Source organism: Oncorhynchus masou, chromosome 27, assembly GCF_036934945.1.
Source record: "Oncorhynchus masou masou isolate Uvic2021 chromosome 27, UVic_Omas_1.1, whole genome shotgun sequence".
In the NCBI taxonomy this organism is placed as follows: Eukaryota; Metazoa; Chordata; class Actinopteri; order Salmoniformes; family Salmonidae; genus Oncorhynchus; species Oncorhynchus masou.
This window is the reverse complement of record NC_088238.1, coordinates 5,148,283-5,166,125: the sequence shown is the minus strand read 5'-3', so window position 1 is coordinate 5,166,125 and position 17,843 is coordinate 5,148,283. Positions and strand designations below refer to the sequence as shown.

At 49.1% G+C, this 17,843-nt stretch overlaps 1 pseudogene; it reads left to right on the top strand.

The window, feature by feature from the left end:
• Positions 1-5,180, top strand: part of LOC135515578 (mRNA-decapping enzyme 1B-like) — a 28,223-nt pseudogene extending 23,043 nt beyond the window's left edge.
• Positions 5,181-17,843: the final 12,663 nt, after the last annotated feature.

Genomic DNA, 17,843 nt, shown 5'->3' with positions numbered 1-17,843 from the left:
AGCTCCTGAGAGGAGGTCCTATGGAGCAGCTCCAGAGAGGAGGTCCTATGGAGCAGCTCCAGAGAGGAGGTCCTATGGAGCAGCTCCAGAGAGGAGGTCCTATGGAGCAGCTCCAGAGAGGAGGTCCTATGGAGCAGCTCCAGAGAGGAGGTCCTATGGAGCAGCTCCAGCCCGTCTCGAGTCACCCGAGAACAGACTGCGTGAGAACGGATCCCCTCTGTCCTCCACCATCAGACCAGACAAGACCCCATCCAGAGACTGTTCCAGAACCAGCCCACTTCCACCACCCCTTCAATGACCACCTCCGCTCCCTGTTGTCCTCGTCCTCCTCCTCTCATCCCTGGTCTCCAGTCTGCCCATCCTCAGCCTGTCCTGGTGGATGCTTTGGGCTTCCCTGGTTCTCAACACCATCACCTCCCGCCTCACCAGGCCCGGTCGTTGTACTTCAGCCCCTCCAAGCCCCCCCAGATGCTGGTCCCCATGTTGCCCTCACACCCCTCCCAGTCTCAACCTCCCCACCAACCCCAGCCTGGTCATCCTCAGTCACAGCCCTGTCACCCTTTCCACCCCTTCCAGAACCCCCAGCCCCTATACCTCCAACCCCTGCCAGCTCCCCCCCAGCCGGGGCAGCTAACCGGTGTCGTCTCCCCCCATGAGCTGCTCCAGAGGCTGCAGCTGGTTCAACAGGAGCAGAGTCTGGTCCCGGAGCCCACTAGGCCTTCCTCTAACCTGGCTCCTCGCTTCCACGAGCCAGCCCCTCTAGCCCCCTCAGCCCCCCCAGCCATGGGGCAGCACGGCCAGCAGTCGGCTCATTCTACAGCCAGGTCTCTGGACAGTTTGGCTGACAAGAACTCTGCAGGCACCGCTACTCAGAAGTTCCAGGTAAGAAATAAATATATATATATATCTGACTCAAAGGACTGTAACATACTAAATATATATATATCCTATCTGACTCAAAGGACTGTAACATACTAAATATATATATCCTATCTGACTCAAAGGACTGTAACATACTAAATATATATATATATATCTGACTCAAAGGACTGTAACATACTAAATATATATATCCTATCTGACTCAAAGGACTGTAACATACTAAATATATATATCCTATCTGACTCAAAGGACTGTAACATACTAAATATATATATCCTATCTGACTCAAAGGACTGTAACATACTAAATATATATATATATATATATATATATATCCTATCTGACTCAAAGGACTGTAACATACTAAATGTGTATATATATATATCTGACTCAAAGGACTGTAACATGCTAAATATATATATATATCCTATCTGACTCAAAGGACTGTAACAAAGTGCTGGAGTGGTTTTGCACAGGGAGGGATCTGTGTTTGTGGAAGTAAGGTCTCTGTCTCTAACCATCTCCTCTCTGTCTCCAGGTGATCTCCCCCCAGCGTATCCCAGCCACGGTGGCAACTACCCTGCTCCTGTCCCCCAGTGTCTTCTCCCAGGCCAAGCGCCCCCAGGCCAAAGCCTCTGGGGACACCCACTGCCCCCCTGGCCCTAATCCTCCCTCAGCCCTCCTGGCCCCACAGGCCCCTGACGACCCCCAACCCAGGGGCCTCTCTAAGAGCCAGCTCCAGGCCACCCTGCTGCACCTCATACAGGTAGGAGAGGAGGAGCCAGGCTGTTTTTACAGAAACAAAGTTACACGGAACAACAGCATCACGCAACAATTTCAGTGCTTGTACGTGTTCACAGTTCATATAAGGCAGTGGTCACCAAGCGGTCGATCCAGATCAACTGGTTGGTCTTAAAGGCATTACTAGTCGAGTCATTCCTGACCTTTCTGGAGAAAAGACAACGATGAAGTTTTGCGCTTCTTGAATTTTTTATTTTTGTGGGTGCACTTGATTCAGAAGCCCTGTTGACTGTGGGTGCACTTGATTCAGAAGCCCTGTTGACGGTGGGTGCACTTGATTCAGAAGCCCTGTTGACTGTGGGTGCACTTGATTCAGAAGCCTTGTCGGCGGTGGGTGCACTTGATTCAGAAGCCCTGTCGGCGGTGGGTGCACTTGATTCAGAAGCCCTGTTGGCGGTGGGTGCACTTGATTCAGAAGCCCTGTCGACAGTGGGTGCTCTTGATTCAGAAGCCCTGTCGGCGGTGGGTGCACTTGATTCAGAAGCCCTGTCGGCGGTGGGTGCACTTGATTCAGAAGCCCTGTCGGCGGTGGGTGCACTTGATTCAGAAGCCCTGTCGGCGGTGGGTGCACTTGATTCAGAAGCCCTGTTGGCGGTGGGTGCACTTGATTCAGAAGCCCTGTTGGCGGTGGGTGCACTTGATTCAGAAGCCCTGTCGGCGGTGGGTGCACTTGATTCAGAAGCCCTGTCGGCGGTGGGCGCATTTTTTTAGATATAAGCTTTCTGTTCCGTTTGGAACATTTCTGGGATCTTTTATTTCAGCTCATGAAACATGGGACCAAGACTTTACATGTTGCGTTTCTATTTCTCTTCAATGTATTTACATAACAAGACTAGCAATTCTGCAGGCGTCAAACTCTCCCCTCCTTGAAGAAGCAGCTGGTCTCACACAGCCAAATGGTTTGTCCTGGTTCCTGCCTTTATGTTTATATTCACTGTCTTTCTGCTCAGGACACCGTCAGAGACACAACGTTTATGTTCAGTCTTTGTACAGCCAGATAGTCTTGCCAAAGGACCTTGAGGTTATTCATCGAAGTGCAGACAGACAGACACTGTCCTGCTAAAGACAGCTGTTTGAGACCAGTGCAGACAGACACACACTGTCCTGCTAAAGACAGCTGTTTGAGACCAGCGCAGACAGACAGACACTGTCCTGCTAAAGACAGCTGTTTCAGACCAGCACAGACAGACAGACAGACACTGTCCTGCTAAAGAGAGCTGTTTGAGACCAGCGCAGAGTGCAGACAGACACTGTCCTGCTAAAGACAGCTGTTTCAGACCAGCGCAGAGTACAGACAGACACTGTCCTGCTAAAGAGAGCTGTTTCAGACCAGCACAGAGTACAGACAGACACTGTCCTGCTAAAGAGAGCTGTTTCAGACCAGCGCAGAGTGCAGACAGACACTGTCCTGCTAAAGACAGCTGTTTCAGACCAGCGCAGACAGGCAGACAATGTCCTGCTAAAGAGAGCTGTTTGAGACCAGCGCAGACAGACACACACTGTCCTGCTAAAGACAGCTGTTTGAGACCAGCACAGACAGACACTGTCCTGCTAAAGAGAGCTGTTTGAGACCAGCACAGACAGACACTGTCCTGCTAAAGAGAGCTGTTTGAGACCAGCACAGACAGACACTGTCCTGCTAAAGAGAGCTGTTTGAGACCAGCACAGACAGACACTGTCCTGCTAAAGACAGCTGTTTCAGACCAGCGCAGACAGACAGACACTGTCCTGCTAAAGAGAGCTGTTTGAGACCAGCGCAGACAGACAGACAGACAGACACTGTCCTGCTAAAGAGAGCTGTTTGAGACCAGCACAGAGTGCAGACAGACAGACACTGTCCTGCTAAAGAGAGCTGTTTGAGACCAGCGCAGACAGACAGACACTGTCCTGCTAAAGAGAGCTGTTTGAGACCAGCGCAGACAGACAGACACTGTCTTGCTAAAGACAGCTGTTTCAGACCAGCACAGAGTGCAGACAGACAGACAGGCAGACACTGTCCTGCTAAAGAGAGCTGTTTCAGACCAGCGCAGACAGACAGACACTGTCCTGCTAAAGACAGCTGTTTCAGACCAGCGCAGAGTGCAGACAGACAGACACTGTCCTGCTAAAGAGAGCTGTTTGAGACCAGCGCAGACAGACAGACAGACACTGTCCTTCTAAAGACAGCTGTTTCAGACCAGCGCAGAGTGCAGACAGACAGACACTGTCCTGCTAAAGAGAGCTGTTTGAGACCAGCACAGAGTACAGACAGACACTGTCTTGCTAAAGAGAGCTGTTTGAGACCAGCACAGAGTGCAGACAGACAGACACTGTCCTTCTAAAGACAGCTGTTTCAGACCAGCGCAGAGTGCAGACAGACAGACACTGTCCTGCTAAAGAGAGCTGTTTGAGACCAGCGCAGACAGACAGACAGACACTGTCCTTCTAAAGACAGCTGTTTCAGACCAGCGCAGACAGACAGACAGACACTGTCCTGCTAAAGAGAGCTGTTTCAGACCAGCACAGACAGACAGACAGGCAGACACTGTCCTGCTAAAGAGAGCTGTTTCAGACCAGCGCAGACAGACAGACAGACACTGTCCTGCTAAAGACAGCTGTTTCAGACCAGCGCAGAGTGCAGACAGACAGACACTGTCCTGCTAAAGAGAGCTGTTTGAGACCAGCACAGACAGACAGACAGACACTGTCCTGCTAAAGAGAGCTGTTTCAGACCAGCGCAGACAGACAGACACTGTCCTGCTAAAGAGAGCTGTTTGAGACCAGCGCAGACAGACAGGCAGACACTGTCCTGCTAAAGAGAGCTGTTTCAGACCAGTGCAGACAGACAGACACTGTCCTGCTAAAGAGAGCTGTTCCAGACCAGCGCAGACAGACAGACACTGTCCTGCTAAAGAGAGCTGTTTCAGACCAGCACAGAGTGCAGACAGACAGACAGACACTGTCCTGCTAAAGACAGCTGTTTGAGACCAGCGCAGACAGACACATACTCAACCTGTCCAAATACTGTTATGTTTGTATTCCACACTCCTGATCAGAGTACTCTCTCTCGCTTATCTCTCTCTCCTCTCTACTTCTCTCCCTTCCTCTCTCTAGGTCTCTCTCCGTCTCTAACTCTCGAACTCGCTTCTCTCTTCTTTCTCTCTAATTGGCTCTTCTCTCTCTTTCTCTCTAATTGGCTCTTCTCTCTCTTTCTCTCTAATTGGCTCTTCTCTCTCTTTCAGAACGACAGTTCCTTCCTGGATACCATCTATGAGTCCTACGCCCACGGCTTCTCCACGGAAACCACCGCCAACAAGTTCTGAGGCCAGGGTCCTGTTGAATGAGGCACCCAATAGAAACATGTTTCAGGGACCTGTTGAATGAGGCACCCAATAGAAACATGTTTCAGGGTTCTGTTGAATGAGGCACCCAATAGAAACATGTTTCAGGGTCCTGTTGAATGAGGCACCCAATAGAAACATGTTTCAGGGTCCTGTTGAATGAGGCACCCAATAGAAACATGTTTCAGGGTTCTGTTGAATGAGGCACCCAATAGAAACATGTTTCAGGGTCCTGTTGAATGAGGCACCCAATAGAAACATGTTTCAGGGTTCTGTTGAATGAGGCACCCAATAGAAACATGTTTCAGGGTCCTGTTGAATGAGGCACCCAATAGAAACATGTTTCAGGGTCCTGTTGAATGAGGCACCCAATAGAAACATGTTTCAGGGTCCTGTTGAATGAGGCACCCAATAGAAACATGTTTCAGGGTTCTGTTGAATGAGGCACCCAATAGAAACATGTTTCAGGGTCCTGTTGAATGAGGCACCCAATAGAAACATGTTTCAGGGTCCTGTTGAATGAGGCACCCAATAGAAACATGTTTCAGGGTCCTGTTGAATGAGGCACCCAATAGAAACATGTTTCAGGGTTCTGTTGAATGAGGCACCCAATAGAAACATGTTTCAGGGTTCTGTTGAATGAGGCACCCAATAGAAACATGTTTCAGGGTCCTGTTGAATGAGGCACCCAATAGAAACATGTTTCAGGGTCCTGTTGAATGAGGCACCCAATAGAAACATGTTTCAGGGTCCTGTTGAATGAGGCACCCAATAGAAACATGTTTCAGGGTCCTGTTGAATGAGGCACCCAATAGAAACATGTTTCAGGGTCCTGTTGAATGAGGCACCCAATAGAAACATGTTTCAGGGTCCTGTTGAATGAGGCACCCAATAGAAACATGTTTCAGGGTTCTGTTGAATGAGGCACCCAATAGAAACATGTTTCAGGGTCCTGTTGAATGAGGCACCCAATAGAAACATGTTTCAGGGTCCTGTTGAATGAGGCACCCAATAGAAACATGTTTCAGGGTCCTGTTGAATGAGGCACCCAATAGAAACATGTTTCAAAACGCTTTGCAACAGGAAGTTGAAAATAATCATTTCTTCTGGGACAAGTCCAGGGAGCCCCTCTCCCTCTTCTGGGACAAGTCCAGGGAGCCCCTCTCCCTCTTCTGGGACAAGTCCAGGGAGCCCCTCTCCCTCTTCTGGGACAAGTCCAGGGAGCCCCTCTCCCTGTTTGTCTGTGTTCTTCCATCAGGTGCCTAATGAGTGAGTCCCTGGGGTCGTGCCCAAACCGGCACAATCATTTTATAATCTAAACCAGTTGCTGATCTAGCTACATTCGTCTTCCTCATGTGAGCGCTGTGGATGTAACCTGTGGATTCAGATTACAAGGACATTTGATTTTTGCCATTTTTAAGATGTTTTTATCGTAAAAAAAAAAATACAAATAATTGAAAAGTTGAATGGGATAATGTTGTAAAAGCTCTCAAACAATTGTATATGTTTTGGAATGTCTGAACTTGGTTTAAAAGATACCTCTCTTAACTAAAATGGTTTTCCAGGCTTTTGACAATGTTTAATTCACTTGAAGTTGGATGAGTTTATTTGAACACTTTATTAAGTGGAATTAAGTCCTGTTTTTTTTTTAAATAGACAATATTTCAAATCCTTTAAGCTTGAGCTTCCTCACAGAAGGGAACCTCTGTTGAGGTATCACCTTACTGTAGAACCTGGCATTTATTTTCATCATGCGATTGTCTTTATTTCCAGATGTCTGAAACTGGAAGTGGACAACGCCGCGGGTCTTTGAGTCTCCTGTGCTCACACGTGCCAGACTAGTTTAATAGACGGTTTATATGTATCAAGCAAAGGGTTTAATAAACTATTTTATGTTACGAGAGAGAGAGAGAGAGAGAGATAATAGAATAGTTTGTCTATTTTTCTATGCTGTTGTCATACAAGGAAATTTTAAAAACACATTTTAAAAACACAATGTTGCAATGACCTGTACCACTGAAACAGGAAGTGTTTTAATTTACACAATCTGGCATGTATCAATTATTTTTCAACCCGTTGAATCTGGAGTCCCATCATTTTTGTTATTTTGGTTTTGAAAACCACTTTTTTCTTTTTCTACGAGTCAAACATTGAGTGACCGAAAAGCCCACTTCATAACTTGTTTCTTGTGTAATGATTGAACCGTCTCTGGACCACAACTCAATTGGAAATAAATGAATGTCTTCTTCAAACATGTGGCTCTGGGTGAAGTTTCCTCTACGTACAGATCTAGAATCAGCTTCCCCTTCCCCAATATTAACCTTAACCATTAGTGGGGGAAATGCTAAACTGGCCCAAGATCAGCATCTACTGGCAGCTTCACTCTACTTATTTCACTATTTCAAGAGAAAATGGGTTGCCTCCAAAAATTCACCCTGTTCCCTATATAGTGCACTACCTTTTGACCAGAGCCCTACTGCACCATAGAGGGAGTAGGGTACCATTTGGGACCTTTTTACAGAGTTGTACTTCTTCCCAGTCAGTCTGTCCTTGGGATGTGGACAAAGTGACTTAGGAATTTTGGAAATGTGTTTTCCACTGTCATTTACAGGGACTAGTGTTTTCCACTGTCATTTACAGGGACTAGTGTTTTCCACTGTCATTTACAGGGACTAGTGTTTTCCACTGTCATTTACAGGGACTAGTGTTTTCCACTGTCATTTACAGGGACTAGTGTTTTCCACTGTCATTTACAGGGACTAGTGTTTTCCACTGTCATTTACAGGGACTGGTTTACTCTGTGGAGGGGGGGGATCCACTTCTCAAGTGCTTTGTGGAGGGAGGGGGGGATCCACTTCTCAAGTGCTTTGTGGAGGGGGGAGTGCTTTGTGGAGGGGGGGGGTCCACTTCTCAAGTGCTTTGTGGAGGGAGGGGGTCCACTTCTCAAGTGCTTTGTGGAGGGGGGGATCCACTTCTCAAGTGCTTTGTGGAGGGGGATCCACTTCTCAAGTGCTTTGTGGAGGGGGGGGGGTCCACTTCTCAAGTGCTTTGTGGAGGGAGGGGGGGTCCACTTCTCAAGTGCTTTGTGGAGGGAGGGGGGTCCACTTCTCAAGTGCTTTGTGGAGGGAGGGGGGTCCACTTCTCAAGTGCTTTGTGGAGGGAGAGGGGGTCCACTTCTCAAGTGCTTTGTGGAGGGAGGGGGGGATCCACTTCTCAAGTGCTTTGTGGAGGGAGGGGGGGTCCACTTCTCAAGTGCTTTGTGGAGGGAGGGGGATCCACTTCTCAAGTGCTTTGTGGAGGGAGGGGGGATCCACTTCTCAAGTGCTTTGTGGAGGGGGGGGATCCACTTCTCAAGTGCTTTGTGGAGGGGGGGGATCCACTTCTCAAGTGCTTTGTGGAGGGGGGGGGATCCACTTCTCAAGTGCTTTGTGGAGGGAGGGGGGGATCCACTTCTCAAGTGCTTTGTGGAGGGGAGGGGGGGATCCACTTCTCAAGTGCTTTGTGGAGGGAGGGGGGGGGGTTCACTTCTCAAGTGCTTTGTGGAGGGAGGGGGGGTCACTTCTCAAGTGCTTTGTGGAGGGGGGGGTCCACTTCTCAAGTGCTTTGTGGAGGGGGGGGATCCACTTCTCAAGTGCTTTGTGGAGGGGGGATCCACTTCTCAAGTGCTTTGTGGAGGGGGGATCCACTTCTCAAGTGCTTTGTGGAGGGGGATCCACTTCTCAAGTGCTTTGTGGAGGGGGGGGGGATCCACTTCTCAAGTGCTTTGTGGAGGGGGGGATCCACTTCTCAAGTGCTTTGTGGAGGGGGGGGATCCACTTCTCAAGTGCTTTGTGGAGGGGGATCCACTTCTCAAGTGCTTTGTGGAGGGGGGGGATCCACTTCTCAAGTGCTTTGTGGAGGGGGGGATCCACTTCTCAAGTGCTTTGTGGAGGGGGGGATCCACTTCTCAAGTGCTTTGTGGAGGGGGGGGATCCACTTCTCAAGTGCTTTGTGGAGGGAGGGGGGGTCCACTTCTCAAGTGCTTTGTGGAGGAGGGGGATCCACTTCTCAAGTGCTTTGTGGAGGGGGGGGGATCCACTTCTCAAGTGCTTTGTGGAGGGGGGGGGGGTCCACTTCTCAAGTGCTTTGTGGAGGGAGGGGGGGGATCCACTTCTCAAGTGCTTTGTGGAGGGAGGGGGTCCACTTCTCAAGTGCTTTGTGGAGGGAGGGGGTCCACTTCTCAAGTGCTTTGTGGAGGAGGGGGGGGATCCACTTCTCAAGTGCTTTGTGGAGGGGGAGGGGGATCCACTTCTCAAGTGCTTTGTGGAGGGAGGGGGGGTCCACTTCTCAAGTGCTTTGAGGAGGGAGGGGGATCCACTTCTCAAGTGCTTTGTGGAGGAGGGGGATCCACTTCTCAAGTGCTTTGTTGAGAGGGGGATCCACTTCTCAAGTACTTTGTGGAGGGGGGATCCACTTCTCAAGTGCTTTGTGGAGGGGGGGGGGATCCACTTCTCAAGTGCTTTGTGGAGGAGGGGGGGATCCACTTCTCAAGTGCTTTGTGGAGGGAGGGGGGTTCACTTCTCAAGTGCTTTGTGGAGGGAGGGGGGTTCACTTCTCAAGTGCTTTGTGGAGGGAGGGGGTCCACTTCTCAAGTGCTTTGTGGGAGGGGGGGGGATCCACTTCTCAAGTGCTTTGTGGAGGGGGGGATCCACTTCTCAAGTGCTTTGTGGAGGGGGGGATCCACTTCTCAAGTGCTTTGTGGAGGGGGGGATCCACTTCTCAAGTGCTTTGTGGAGGGGGGGATCCACTTCTCAAGTGCTTTGTGGAGGGAGGGGGGTCCACTTCTCAAGTGCTTTGTGGAGGGGGATCCACTTCTCAAGTGCTTTGTGGAGGGGGGATCCACTTCTCAAGTGCTTTGTGGAGGGAGGGGGTCCACTTCTCAAGTGCTTTGTGGAGGGAGGGGGATCCACTTCTCAAGTGCTTTGTGGAGGGAGGGGGTCCACTTCTCAAGTGCTTTGTGGAGGAGGGGGGTCCACTTCTCAAGTGTTTTGTGGAGGGAGGGGGGTCCACTTCTCAAGTGCTTTCCTTTCTATGTTACAAGTGAGATCATGCAGATATTGATTTGATTTTGAAACACTGTTTTCAAGACATCTATTCACAATAAGTCTCTGTTTCTCACACCCCAGACAGTATTGACAGGCCAGGACTAATTAGCTCCCAACCTGGACTGAACACTGCAGTCCTTTTCCAATAGACCGCTCCTTTTCCATTTGTCAAACCCACTCATGCACACAAAGTACAACCCGATAATTAGACCTGTACCCTGGTCCCTTGCTAGTCAGGGTGGTAAGAGGGAGGGTTATTATATTGAATGTGTATTTGGGCATTTAGTTATGCTACAAAATGTATTGATTATAACTACAGTACCAGTCAGTAGTGTGGACACACCTCCTCATTCAAGGGGTTTTCTTTATTTGGACTATTTTCTCCACTGGATAATAATACTGAAGACATCAACACTATGAAACAACACATATGGAACCATTTAGCAACCAAATCAAAATATATTTTATATTTGCGATTCTTCAAAGTAGCCACCCTTTGCCTTGGTGACAACTTTATACACTCTTGGCATTCTTGAAAAACCATTGAATGAGTGTCCAAACTTTTGACTGGTACAATATGATTTAATGATTGATTTAAGTTTAAAATCTCTTTGTGATATTTATCATCATGTTACATGATTGTACGCTGAATACATTTCTGTAAGGAGCTCGTTGTGTAAAATGACAAGGTGATCTGTCCTTCCTTCGCCTTTTAACAAAGTGAAACCTGTTCCCCTGTGTGTGTCTCCTGCATCATTCTCCGGCTCTCTGGACGGTCTGAAACACCCCTCTCCTCCTTCATGGTTCTGATTTGGAAACTTCCCAGGTGAAATCCAGCGCTCATGAGATTTCACCATACTGTTTCCACCTGTCAGGTGTTTTCAAAGCGTTGCAGATAAATGGCTGAGAGGACAGACTTCCAAGACGTTGAGAGGAGAGCTCCGAATGTAAAGAAACGGGAAGACACTCTGAGGGGGAACTCGAGGACGCTGTTCAGTTACTCCCAATCCGACAGGAAGCTTATCAGGAACACAACCGAAGTGGTGATTGACAGATTGAATCGGTCTGGAGGAAATGGAATGGCAGCTCCTCCCCTATGGTGGCCCCGGAGGGACATTGGAAACCAACAATAATGAACTGGGAATCAACATGTAGGTTGTTCTCGGTCTCTCTATCTCCAGCTGTCTTTCCCTGTCTTCATTCATAAAGGCTGTACTGGCATGTAGAGTGTTACATCTCTCTCTCTCTGTCCCCTTTTCTTCCTCTTTAGTGTCTCTGTCTAGGGCCTGTCTGTCTAGGGCCTGTCTGTCTAGGGCCTGCCTGTCTAGGGCCTGTCTGTCTAGGGCCTGTCTGTCTAGGGCCTGTCTGTCTAGGGCCTGTCTGTCTAGGGCCTGTCTGTCTCGGGTCTGTCTGTCTAGGGCCTGTCTGTCTAGGGCCTGTCCGTCTAGGGTCTGTCTGTCTAGGGCCTGTCTGTCTAGGGCCCTCAAACTCAACCGTGGACCTGAAAGTCAGTACCACTATGTTGTCATTGTCCCCCTCTAATCAGGGACTGATTTAAACCTGGGATCTCAGGTGTGTGCAATTTAATGATCAGGTAGAACAGAAAAGGCAGCAGGGTCTGGACCTCGTAGGGTCAGAGTTGAGGACCCCTGGACTAGTACTTGGCCCATGAGTTGAACCAGGCCAGTGTGAACTACAGCCAGTCAGTGGGTGGACAGACATGTTAAGAAACCAGGCTTGTCCAACTCTGATCCGTCATGTTGTTTCCTCCGCTGATAATAGAGGCACTTTAAATGTGTGATGAAAGGAGGTGTCGTCATCACAGCATTAGTGCAGATAGACTGATGAAGGAACAGGCCTGCCGAGAGGATGGGATTGTCTGTGTCCCGAATGGCACCATATTCCCTATATAGTGCACTACTTTTGACCAGGGCCGACGGGGCTCTCTCCTCTATTCGTCCTTCGTCTTTCTCAGTACCCCGGTCCATTACTCTCTCTCTCTCTCCCTTTGCTCCTTCCTTTCCCTCTCTCTCTTTCCTTCTCTCCCTCTCTCTCTTTCCTTCTCTCCCTCTCTCTCTTTCCTTCTCTCCCTCTCTCTCTTTCCTTCTCTCCCTCTCTCTCTTTCCTTCTCTCCCTCTCTCTCTCTCTCCCTTTGCTCCTTCCTTTCCCTCTCTCTCTTTCCTTCTCTCCCTCTCTCTCTCTCTCCCTTTGCTCCTTCCTTTCCCTCTCTCTCTTTCCTTCTCTCCCTCTCTCTCTCTCTCCCTTTGCTCCTTCCTTTCCCCTCTCTCTCTCTTTCCTTCTCTCCCTCTCTCTCTCTGAGTGGTATATTGAAAGTCTCCCTTTGCTCCTTCCTTTCCCTCTCTCTCTTTCCTTCTCTCCCTCTCTCTCTCTCCCTTTGCTCCTTCCTTTCCCTCTCTCTCTTTCCTTCTCTCCCTCTCTCTCTCCTTGCTCCTTCCTTTCCCTCTCTCTCTTTCCTTCTCTCCCTCTCTCTCTCTCCCCTTTGCTCCTTCCTTTCCCTCTCTCTTTTCCTTCTCTCCCTTCCTCTCTCTCTCCCTTTGCTCCTTCCTTTCCCTCTCTCTTTTTCCTTCTCTCCCTCTCTCTCTCCTCTCCCTTTGCTCCTTCCTTTCCCTCTCTCTCTTTCCTTCCTTTCCCTCTCTCTCTTTCCTTCCTTTCCCTCTCTCTCTTTCCTTCTCTCCCTCTCTCTCTCTCTCTTTCCTTCTCTCCCTCTCTCTCTTTCCTTCTCTCCCTCCCTAATTCTCCTCAGTATCCTTCCCCTAATGGCTCTGCTGCCCCCCTCTCCTCTCCCTAAGGACTGGTCCACGGGGGTTCCCCTCCAATAGGTTCAGCTGATAGGGTCAAAATTAAGGGCTGACACCTACTACTGGCCTACGGGCTAATCAATGGGTGATGGAACGGGGGGAGGGGTGGAGGAGGGAACAGGGACTAGTAGACACAGTAAGTGTGCATCCCAAAAATGTTGTTCACTTGCTCACTTTCCCTCTGGATTTGAATAGACATGAGTGGTATATTGAAAGTCCCTCCAACCCTTGTCTACACCAATCCAATGCTGTTAAATGTGTGTGTGTGTGTGTGGGGGGGGGGGGGGGGGGCTGGAGGAAACGACTGCGGACTTCAGGAGGGAGGAGAGATTATTGGGACTCACCCTTGAGGATTGGGAGGGTGGGGGGTGTATAGGGAGGTTCTGGTGAGGTTAGTCAAGCAGGACGCCACATAACATTGCTTACTGTATCCTGGTGGGGGATGTACACACAAGTCAGTCAGGACAGCGTCAACGAGTCACAACCTTTCACGCCGTTTAACACTCGTTACACCTGCTGTTCTAGTATCATCATTCCAAGCGAGTCAGGACAGTTTTCAGAGATGGACTGTGATTCGATAGTTAACCTGAGCTTTGACAGACAGGTGAGTGACTCTTTTTTTCTTACTTTCCTGGTTCGACTCCTTATTAGGACTTCGGGAAGAGCCACTAGCCTAACGGGAAACAACATACAACAAATCAGATAGAAACAGCTGAGATGGGAACAATGACCTGTCCATTATTTTAGTCTATTCTATCTCTGTCCTAGTCGCTAGTGCTGAACCATGTTGTGTGGCAGAGACGGGTTGTCAGAGGGCTGAGACGGGTTGTCAGAGGGCTGAGACGGGTTATCAGAGGGTTGTCAGAGGGCTGAGACGGGTTGTCAGAGGGCTGAGACGGGTTGTCAGAGGGTTGAGACGGGTTGTCAGAGGGCTGAGACGGGTTGTCAGAGGGCTGAGACGGGTTGTCAGAGGGCTGAGACGGGTTATCAGAGGGTTGTCAGAGGGCTGAGACGGGTTGTCAGAGGGCTGAGACGGGTTGTCAGAGGGTTGAGACGGGTTGTCAGAGGGCTGAGACGGGTTGTCAGAGGGCTGAGACGGGTTATCAGAGGGTTGTCAGAGGGCTGAGACGGGTTGTCAGAGGGTTGTCAGAGGGCTGAGACGGGTTGTCAGAGGGCTGAGACGGGTTATCAGAGGGTTGTCAGAGGGTTGAGACGGGTTGTCAGAGGGTTGAGAAGGGTTGTCAGAGGGTTGAGACGGGTTGTCAGAGGGTTGTCAGAGGGCTGAGACGGGTTGTCAGAGGGTTGTCAGAGGGCTGAGACGGGTTGTCAGAGGGTTGTCAGAGGGCTGAGACGGGTTGTCAGAGGGCTGAGACGGGTTATCAGAGGGTTGTCAGATGGTTGAGACGGGTTGTCAGAGGGTTGAGAAGGGTTGTCAGACGGTTGAGACGGGTTGTCAGAGGGTTGTCAGAGGGCTGAGACTGGTTGTCAGAGGGTTGTCAGAGGGCTGAGACGGGTTGTCAGAGGGTTGAGACGGGTTGTCAGAGGGTTGAGACGGGTTATCAGAGGGCTGAGACGGGTTGTCAGAGGGCTGAGACGGGTTGTCAGAGGGTTGAGACGGGTTGTCAGAGGGTTGAGACGGGTTATCAGAGGGCTGAGACGGGTTGTCAGAGGGCTGAGACGGGTTGTCAGAGGGTTATCAGAGGGTTGAGACTGGTTGTCAGAGGGGTTGTCAGAGGGCTGAGACGGGTTGTCAGAGGGCTGAGACGGGGTGTCAGAGGGCTGAGACGGGTTATCAGAGGGTTGAGACGGGTTGTCAGAGGGTTGAGACGGGTTGTCAGAGGGTTGCCAGAGGGCTGAGACGGGTTGTCAGAGGGTTGAGACGGGTTGTCAGAGGGTTGTCATAGGGCGGAGACGGGTTGTCAGAGGGTTGTCAGAGGGCTGAGACGGGTTGTCAGAGGGTTGTCAGAGGGCTGAGACGGGTTGTCAGAGGGCTGAGACGGGTTGTCAGAGGGTTGAGACGGGTTGTCAGAGGGTTGAGACGGGTTGTCAGAGGGGTTGAGACGGGTTGTCAGAGGGTTGAGACGGGTTGTCAGAGGGTTGAGACGAGTTATCAGATTATAGTAGTATAGTACATTGTGTTGTGTAGAAGATGTGTAACCTAGCCACACAGCTATGGTACGACATCTATACTGTTTAACCTAGCCACACAGCTATGGTACGACATCTATACTGTGTAACCTAGCCTCACAGCTATGGTACGACATCTATACTGTGTAACCTAGCCACACAGCTATGGTACGACATCTATACTGTGTAGCCTCACAGCTATGGTACGACATCTATACTGTGTAACCCAGCCTCACATCTATGGTACGACATCTATACTGTGTAACCTAGCCTCACTGCTATGGTACGACATCTATACTGTGTAACCTAGACTCACTGCTATGGTACGACATCTATACTGTGTAACCACACAGCTATGGTACGACATCTATACTGTGTAACCTAGCCACACAGCTATGGTACGACATCTATACTGTGTAACCTCACAGCTATGGTACGACATCTATACTGTGTAACCTAGCCTCACAGCTATGGTACGACATCTATACTGTGTAACCTAGCCTCACAGCTATGGTACGACATCTATACTGTGTAACCTCACTGCTATGGTACGACATCTATACTGTGTAACCTAGCCACACAGCTATGGTACGACATCTATACTGTGTAACCTAGCCTCACAGCTATGGTACGACATCTATACTGTGTAACCTCACTGCTATGGTACGACATCTATACTGTGTAACCTCACAGCTATGGTACGACATCTATACTGTGTAACCTCACAGCTATGGTACGACATCTATACTGTGTAACCTCACAGCTATGGTACGACATCTATACTGTGTAACCTAGCCTCACTGCTATGGTACGACATCTATACTGTGTAACCTCACAGCTATGGTACGACATCTATACTGTGTAACCTCACAGCTATGGTAAGACATCTATACTGTGTTGCCACACTGCTATGGTACGACATCTATACTGTGTAACCTCACAGCTATGGTACGACATCTATACTGTGTAACCTAGCCTCACAGCTATGGTACGACATCTATACTGTGTAACCTCACAGCTATGGTACGACATCTATACTGTGTAACCTAGCCTCACAGCTATGGTACGACATCTATACTGTGTAACCTAGCCTCACAGCTATGGTACGACATCTATACTGTGTAACCTCACAGCTATGGTACGACATCTATACTGTGTAGTCAACCAGTGAGGCTCACAGCTATGGTGAGGAGGCATCTATACTGTGTAACCTAGCCTCACAGCTATGGTACGACATCTATACTGTGTAACCTAGCCACACAGCTATGGTACGACATCTATACTGTGTATACATCTAGCTGTGTAACCTAGCCTCACAGCTATGGTACGACATCTATACTGTGTAACCTACAGCCTCACAGCTATCACTGCTATGGTACGACATCTATACTGTGTAACCTAGCCTCACAGCTATGGTACGACATCTATACTGTGTAACCTAGCCACACAGCTATGGTACGACATCTATACTGTGTAACCTCACAGCTATGGTACGACATCTATACTGTGTAACCTAGCCTCACAGCTATGGTACGACATCTATACTGTGTAACCTAGCCTCACAGCTATGGTACGACATCTATACTGTGTAACCTCACAGCTATGGTACGACATCTATACTGTGTAACCTAGCCTCACAGCTATGGTACGACATCTATACTGTGTAACCTCACAGCTATGGTACGACATCTATACTGTGTAACCTCACAGCTATGGTACGACATCTATACTGTGTAACCTCACAGCTATGGTACGACATCTATACTGTGTAACCTAGCCTCACAGCTATGGTACGACATCTATACTGTGTAACCTAGCCTCACAGCTATGGTACGACATCTATACTGTGTAACCTCACAGCTATGGTACGACATCTATACTGTGTAGCCTCACAGCTATGGTACGACATCTATACTGTGTACAGCTATGGTACGACATCTATACTGTGTAACCTCACAGCTATGGTACGACATCTATACTGTGTAACCTCACAGCTATGGTACGACATCTATACTGTGTAGCCTCACAGCTATGGTACGACATCTATACTGTGTAACCTAGCCTCACAGCTATGGTACGACATCTATACTGTGTAACCTAGCCTCACAGCTATGGTACGACATCTATACTGTGTAACCTAGCCTCACAGCTATGGTACGACATCTATACTGTGTAACCTAGCCTCACAGCTATGGTACGACATCTATACTGTGTAACCTAGCCTCACAGCTATGGTACGACATCTATACTGTGTAACCTCACAGCTATGGTACGACATCTATACTGTGTAACCTAGCCTCACAGCTATGGTACGACATCTATACTGTGTAACCTAGCCTCACAGCTATGGTACGACATCTATACTGTGTAGCCTCACAGCTATGGTACGACATCTATACTGTGTAACCTCACAGCTATGGTACGACATCTATACTGTGTAACCTCACAGCTATGGTACGACATCTATACTGTGTAACCTAGCCTCACAGCTATGGTACGACATCTATACTGTGTAACCTAGCCTCACAGCTATGGTACGACATCTATACTGTGTAACCTCACAGCTATGGTACGACATCTATACTGTGTAACCTAGCCTCACAGCTATGGTACGACATCTATACTGTGTAACCTAGCCACACAGCTATGGTACGACATCTATACTGTGTAACCTATTCTTACAGCTATAGTACGACATCTATACTGTGTAACCTCACACAGCTATGGTACGACATCTATACTGTGTAACCTAGCCTCACAGCTATGGTACGACATCTATACTGTGTAACCTAGCCTCACAGCTATGGTAC